Raw genomic sequence first — 8,099 nt, forward strand, 5'->3', positions numbered from 1 at the left:
AGCAATGACTGGGAGATTTAATGGCTCCAGGCATTTAAATAAATCTCTGTAAAGTAATTATCTGGACACTAATGTAAGTGGGCAGAAACTTTAGTGGCCACACATGACAAAGAATACAAATTTTTACAGAATTAGTACAGAAATATCATTAAACAAACAAGCAACAACAACAAATCATTTATTGGGGGACATTTGATATACAGAGTCCTCACATTATTATTTTAAATTTACAATTTTCTTTTTTCAAATGTTTATTTTGAGACACAGAGAGAGAGAGAGGGCACACATGTGCAAGCAGGAGAGGGGCAGAGGGAGAGAGAGAATCCCAGGCAGGCTCTAGAATCAGTGTGGAGCTCAACATGGGGCTGGATCTAATGACTGTGAGATCATGACTTAAGCCAGAATCAAGAGTCAGATATTTAACTGACTGAGCCCCCCAGGTGCCCCTAAATTTCAAGTAAAATTTATGAGACATTCAAAGAAGCAAGACAATATGGCCCATGTATAGGAAAAGTAGTCAACAGAAACAGAGCCTGAGGAAGTCTTGACTTTGGACTTAACTAGACAATCACTTTAAATCAGCAATTTCAGTTTTCTTAAAAGTAAAGGAAATCATGAAAATACAAAAATTATGTCCCACTAAATAGTAAATGTTAATCCAAAGATAGAAATTATTTTAAAACAACCGATAAGAGTGTTCACTTTGGCAGCACATGTAATAAGATTGGAAGGGTACAGAGAAGGTTAGCATGGCCCCTGTGCAAGGCTGACACGCAAATTCATGAAGCTTCCATATTTTTAGTCAGAATTTAAATAAAAACTAGAAAAAGAAGAAGAAAAAAGTAAACACTTTCCAAAAAAAAAAACAATAAGAAATTCTGGAGTTAAAATGTAGAAAGACTGGTATGAAAAATTCATTAGTGGGGCTCAACAATATATCTGAAGAATCAGCATATGTGACAGTTGGTCAAATGAGATGATCCAGTATGAAGAAGAGAAAGAAAAATGAAGGAAGAAAACTGAACAGAACCATCTGAGACCTATGGAGAATGGTCAAGTGAACCAACATACATGATAACAGGAATCCCAGAAGGAAAAGAGGGAGACAAAAGGGCAGAAAGAACATTTGAAGAAATGATAACCAAAAGCTACCAAAATTTGATGTGATAGATTAATCTGCACATGCAAAGAATTCAACGAACTCCAAATAGAAATAACTCAATAAGAATCTCACCAACATACGTTAGAATCAAACTGTCAAAAGTCAAAAACAGAGAGAATCTTCAAAGCAGCAAGGCAGAAGCAACTTGTCATGTACAAGGGATCCTTTATAATATTACTAGCCAATTTCTCATCAGAAACCAAGGAGGCTAGAATTATTGGGATAATATATTCTAAGTGCTAAAAGAAAATAACCCTATCAACAAAGTATCCTATTCTGGTAGAACTACCCTTCGAAAATGAAGATATCTTTTTTTAAACTTTATTTATTTTGAGAGAGAGAAAGAGAGAGAGAGAGCATGAGCAGGAGAGGGGCAGAGAGAGAGAGAGAGAGAAAATCCCAAGCAGGCTCTGTACTATCAGTGCATAGCCCAATGTGGGGCTTGAACCCATGAACAGTGAGATCATCACCTGAGCTGAAATCAGGAGTTGGACACTTAACTGACTGAGCCACCCAGGTACCCTAACTATCCTTCAAAAGTGAATGAGAAAGTAAGACATCACCAGATCCACAATCACTGAAAGAATTCATCATTAGCAGACTGTCATATAGGAAATACTAAAAGGAGTACTTTTGGTTGCAATGAAAGGACAGTAGACAGTAACTCAAATCCGCATGAAAAACTAAAGAATAATAGTACAGGTAATTATATGGGTGAATAAAAGAAACAGTGTATGTATATATATATATGTGTATATATGTATATATATATATACATATATATGTGTATATATATATACATATATATGTACATATATACATATATATACATAGAAGTATATATGTATATATACACATATATACATATATACATATATACATATACATATACATACATACATATATACATATATGTATATATATGCATATACATATATGTACGTATATATACATATATACATATATACATATATGTATATATATACATTTGTTTGTAACTCTTCTTTCATCTAATTTAAAGGACAGTTGCATAAAGCAATAATTATAAATCTGTGTTGATGGACATGCAATATGTAAAGATGTAATTTGTATTATAATAAAAACATAAAGAGGGACAGATAATGGAGTTATATAAGAGCAAACTTCCATATACTCTTGAAATTGAGTTGCCACTATCTTAACTACATCATTATAAATTAAGATGTTAATTGTAATCCACAAGCAAGCAATAATAACTCCAAATAAATAGAATTTTAAAAATGTCAAGCGAATGAAAATGGTATTTAACACAAAAGAAGGGAGTTATGAAGAAATATAGGAACAAAAAAGACATAGGATATAAAAAACAAGGAGCAACATAGCAGTCACAAATCCTACGTTATCAGTAATTACATTAAATATGAAGGCATTAAACAATACAACCAAAAGGAAGAGATTGGCAGAATAGATATAAAAATTATAGTCTATCTATGTGCTGTCCACAAGAGATACACTTTAGATTCAAAGACACAAATAGATTGAATGTCAATGGGTACAAAAAAATACACCATGTAAAGAGTAAGAAAAAGAGAGATGGACTGGCTATAATAATATCAAACAAAATAGACATGTAAGACAAAACTTTTTACTAGAGACAAAGACATTTTATAAGAATAAAAGGATCTATATATATAAGGATATATACATATCCCATCAGAGTCCCAAAATATATGAAGCAAAATCTGACAGAATTGATTAATAGACAATCCAACAATAATATCTGGATATTTGAATACCCTAATTTCAATAATGATAGGACAACTAGGCAGAAGATCAACAAGAAAATAGAAGACTTGCACTACACTATAAATCAACTACATCTCATAAACTTCTATAGAATACTCCACCCAGCATAATACACATTGTTCTAAAGAGCACATGGAACATTATCCAGGATAGACCATATGTTAACCTATAAAAAAGTCTTAATAAATTTTAAAGGACTGAAGTCATACAAAGTCTGTTATCTGATCACATCAGAATGAAGTTAGCAGCAGGAAATTTGGGAAATTCATAAATGTATGGAATTAAATAATACATCCTTAAATAACCAATGGTAAGTGAAGACATAACAAAGTAAATTGGAAAATACTTTAAAATGAATGAAAACAAAACCAAAACACTTCATAACTTATGTGGTATGGCTAAAGCAGTGTTTAGAGAAATATTTATTGCTATAAATGTCTACAGTTTAAAAACCCAAAAGATCTCAAATCAATACCTAACCTACTATACTACACAAAGGGCACCTGGCTGGCTCAGTTGGTGAAGCATGTGACTCTTGATCTCTGGGTCATGAGTTCAAGCCTCACACTGGGTGTAGACATTAATTTAAAAAAAAAAAGACTACACAAAGAACAAACTGAATCAAAAGCAAGCAGAAGGAAGGAAATAATAAAGATTAGAGAGTAAACCAATCAAGTTGAGAACAGAAAAACAATAGAAAAAATAACAAAATCAAAAGTTGGTTCTTTGAAAAAAAATTAACAGAATTGACAAACTTTTAGCTAGACAGACCAAGACAAAAAGAGAGAGAGAAGACTCAAATTATTAAGATTGGTATAAAACAAGGAACATTACTATTGATGTTACAGAAATGAAAATAACTATAAAAGAATACTATCAACAACTGTTTATAGATAAATTAGACATACTGGATGGAATAGACAGATCTCTAGAAGGACACAAACCACCAAAACTGACAAGAAGAAATTGAAAAATTGAATAGATATAACAAATTAAGAGATTGAATAATCATTTAAAATTTTCCCACAAATAAAAGCCTAGGACCAAATAACTGATGAATTCTAGCAAGTGTTCAGAGAAGAACTGATGCGATCATGTACAAAATTTTCCCAAAAATGGAAGAGGAGGCAAAACATCCCAACTTATTCAATGAGGCTAATACTTCATAGATACCAAAACCTTGATACCAAAGCCAGACATCACAAGAAAAGGAAACTACAGACCAATATTACTTATGAATATAGATGCAAAATCTTTAAAACTCAACAATGAACCACTAGCAAATCCAATTAAGCAACATATAAAAGCACAGGACCATACCAACCATGAAACAACAGAAAGAGAAATCAAGGAATTGATCCCATTTACAGTTGCACCAAAAAACATAAAATACCTAGGAATAAATCTAACCAAAGAGGTGAAAAATCTATACACTGAAAACTATAGAAAGCTTATGAAAGAAATTGAAGAAGACACAAAACAATGGAAAAAGATTCCATGCTCCTGGATAGGAAGAACAAATATTGTTAAAATGTTGATACTACCCAAAGCAATCTACATATTCAATGCAATCCCTATCAAAGTAACACCAACATTCTTCACAGAGTTAGAACAAATAATCCTAAAATTTGTATGGAACCAGAAAAGACCCCGAATAGCCAAAGCGATCTTGAAAAAGAAAACCAAAGCAGGAGGCATCACAATCCCAGACTTCAAGCTATACTACAAAGCTGTAATCATCAAGACAGTATGGTACTGTCACAAGAACAGACGCTCAGATCAATGGAACAGAGTAGAGAACCCAGAAATGGACCCACAAATGTATGGCCAACTAATCTTTGACAAGGCAGGAAAAAATACCCAGTGGAATAAAGACAGTCTCTTCAGCAAGTGGTGCTGGGAAAACTGGACAGCGACATGCAGAAGAATGAACCTGGACCACTTTCTTACACCATACACAAAAATAAACTCAAAATGGGTGAAAGACCTACATGTAAGACAGGAAGCCATCAAAATCCTCGAGGAGAAAGCAGGCAAAAACCTCTTTGATCTTGGCTGCAGCAACTTCTTACTCAACACGTCTCCGGAGACAAGGGAAACAAGGGCAAAAATGAATTAATGGGATCTCATCAAAATAAAAAGCTTCTGCACAGAGAAGGAAACAATCAGCAAAACTAAAAGGCAACCGACAGAATGGGAGAAGATATTTGCAAATGACATATCAGATAAAGGGTTAGTATCCAAAATCTATAAAGAACTTACCAAACTCAACACCTAAAGAACAAATAATCCAGTGAAGAAATGGGCCAAAGACATGAATAGACACTTCTCCAAAGAAGACATCCAGATGGCCAACCGACACATGAAAAAATGTTCAACATCACTCATCATCAGGGAAATACAAATCGAAACCACAATGAGATACTACCTTACATGTGTCAGAATGGCTAACATGAACAACTCAGGCAACAACAGATGTTGGCGAGGATGTGGAGAAAGAGGATCTCTTTTGCATTGTTGGTGGGAATGCAAGTTGGTGCAGCCACTCTGGATAACAGTATGGAGGTTCCTCAAAAAACTAAAAATAGAACTACCCTATGCCCCAGCAATTGCACTACTAGGCATGGGATACAGGTGTGCACTACTAGGCACGGGATACAGGTGTGCTGTTTTGAAGGGACACATGCATCCCCATGTTTATAGTAGCACTATCAACAATAACCAAAGTATGGAAAGAGCCCAAATGTCCATTGATGGATGAATGTATAAAGAAGATGTGGTATATACATATATACACACACACACACACACACACACACACACACACACACACAATGGAGTATTACTCGGCAATCAAAAAGAATGAAATCTTGCCATTTGCAACTATGCGGATGGAACTGGAAGGTATTATGCTAAGTGAAATTAGTCAGTCAGAGAAAGACAAAGATCATATGACTTCACTCATATGAGGACTTTAAGAGACAAAACAGATGAACATAAGGGAAGGGAAACAAAAATAGTATAAAAACAGGGAGGGGGACAAAACAGAAGATACTCATAAATATGGAGAACTGACGGTTACGGGAGGGGTTGTGGGAGGGGGGATGGGCTAAATGGGTAAGGGGCACTAAGGAATCTACTCCTGAAATCATTGTTGCACAATATGCTAACTAACTGGGATGTAAATTTAAAAAAAATAAAAAATAAAAAAAGCACAGGACCAGATAACATCACTGGTGAATTCTACCAAACATTTATTGAATGAACACCAATCCTGCTCAAACTCTTCCAAACAATTGAAGATGAAGGAACACTTCTCAAGTCATTCTATGAGGCCAGTAATATGCTGATACTAAAGCCAAAGACACCATGAGAAAACTACAGATCCATATCTTATATGAGTATCAATGCAAAAAATCCTTAGCAAAATACTAGCAAAACAAATTCAAAAGTACATTAAAAGGATTATACACCACAATTAAGTGGTATTTATACCAGAATGTGAGGTTCATTCAACATGTTAAAATCAGTGTAATACATTTAATTAATAGAATGAAGAAAAAAAAAACACATGATTTTTTTTAATTTAAAAAAATTTTTAATGCTTATTTTTGAGAGAGACAGAGACAGAACACGAGTGGGTTAGGGGCAGAGAGATAGGGAGACACAGAATTGGAAGCAGGCTCCAGGCTCCGAGCTGTCAGCACAGAGCCTGACATGGGGCTCATACTCACGAGCTGTGAAATCATGACCTGAGCCGAAGTCAGACACTCAACTGACTAAGCCACCCAGGCGTTCCAACCACATGATTATTTTGATGCATAAAAATCATTTGGCAATATCAAACAACCCTTCATGATAAAAACACTCAACAACTAGGAATAGAAGGAAAATTCCTCAACCTGATAAAGGGCATCTATGAAAAAAATCATAGCTAACATCATACTTAAGGGTGAACGCCTGGAACTTTCCCCTTGGATTAGAAACAAGAAAAAGATGTCCACTCTCATCATCTCTATTAAATATTGAGCTGGGATATCTATCCTGACAAATTAGGCAAATAAAAGCGATAAAGAGCATGAAGATTGAAAAGAAAGAAGTAAAACTATTTCTATTTGTAGATGACATGACTTTACATATAGAAAATCCTTAAAAAATCCACTAAAAACTATTAAAACTAACAAATGCATTCAGCATAGTTGTAGGATATAAGATCAACATAAAAAGTTATATTGCTATACATTAGCAATGAACAATTTTTTTTTCATAGTTTTATTCTTTATTTTCACATTTAGATCTTCAGTCCACCCAATACAGAATTTTTTTTTCTGTGAAGTGTGACAAAGGGGTCAAATTGCATTTTTTCCTCTATGTATAGTCAGTTGATCTTGCATAATTTTTCTTGAAAAGTTAGTCATTTTACCCACTGCTATAAATATTCCATTTGGTATCATTCAAGTGTCCACAGATATATGGATCTATTTTAGTATTCTACTTTGTATTCCTTTTTCTATTGTATCCTGTTCTATTCTGTTCTATATATGTCTATACTTGTACCAATTCTACCCTGTCTTAATTAGTATAGCTTTACAATAAGTTATATATGCCATCTGGTAGACTAAGTTTTCCCATGTCAAGAGTTTTTTTTTGGTTACATTGGCCATTTTTATTTCCATATGATTTTAAAATCAACTTATCATTTTCCACAAAATAAAGTGTTAGGATTTTGAATGGGGTTTTACTGAACCTGTGGATGAATTTTGGGAGAAATGACATTCTAACAATATTGATTTTGAACATAGTATATTAGTCAATTTACTTGGAGTTTCTTTAATTTATCCCAATATAATTTAGTTTTTTTGTTTATAGGTCTTATTTTATCTTTTGTTAAATTGATTCCTAGGCACATTTTTTGGTATTATTGCAAATAGTGTCTTAAAAAAAAATTCATATACTGCTTGTAATTAATATATATAAAAATCATTGATTTTTGTATATTTACTTTGTATCTGGCAATCTTATTTATGCAAATTCTATAATTCATCTGTAGATTGTATGTTTTAATGTGCGCAACTGTATTGTTTGTGAATAATGATTTTTTTAATAATTCCATTTTCATTCATGATTTTATCTATTTGGGTCATCTCCCTTT

The 8,099-nt window shown here is 33.4% G+C and overlaps 1 non-coding gene across 1 annotated transcript; it reads left to right on the forward strand.

Moving 5' to 3' along the window:
• The first annotated feature begins 694 nt into the window (after window positions 1-694).
• Window positions 695-801, forward strand: LOC145714721 (U6 spliceosomal RNA). The gene has a single exon (XR_014136939.1). It is a non-coding gene; the product is annotated as a U6 spliceosomal RNA (small nuclear RNA).
• The last annotated feature ends 7,298 nt before the right edge of the window (window positions 802-8,099 follow it).

This window comes from Panthera onca, chromosome X, assembly GCF_046562875.1.
Source record: "Panthera onca isolate mPanOnc1 chromosome X, mPanOnc1 haplotype 2, whole genome shotgun sequence".
In the NCBI taxonomy this organism is placed as follows: Eukaryota; Metazoa; Chordata; class Mammalia; order Carnivora; family Felidae; genus Panthera; species Panthera onca.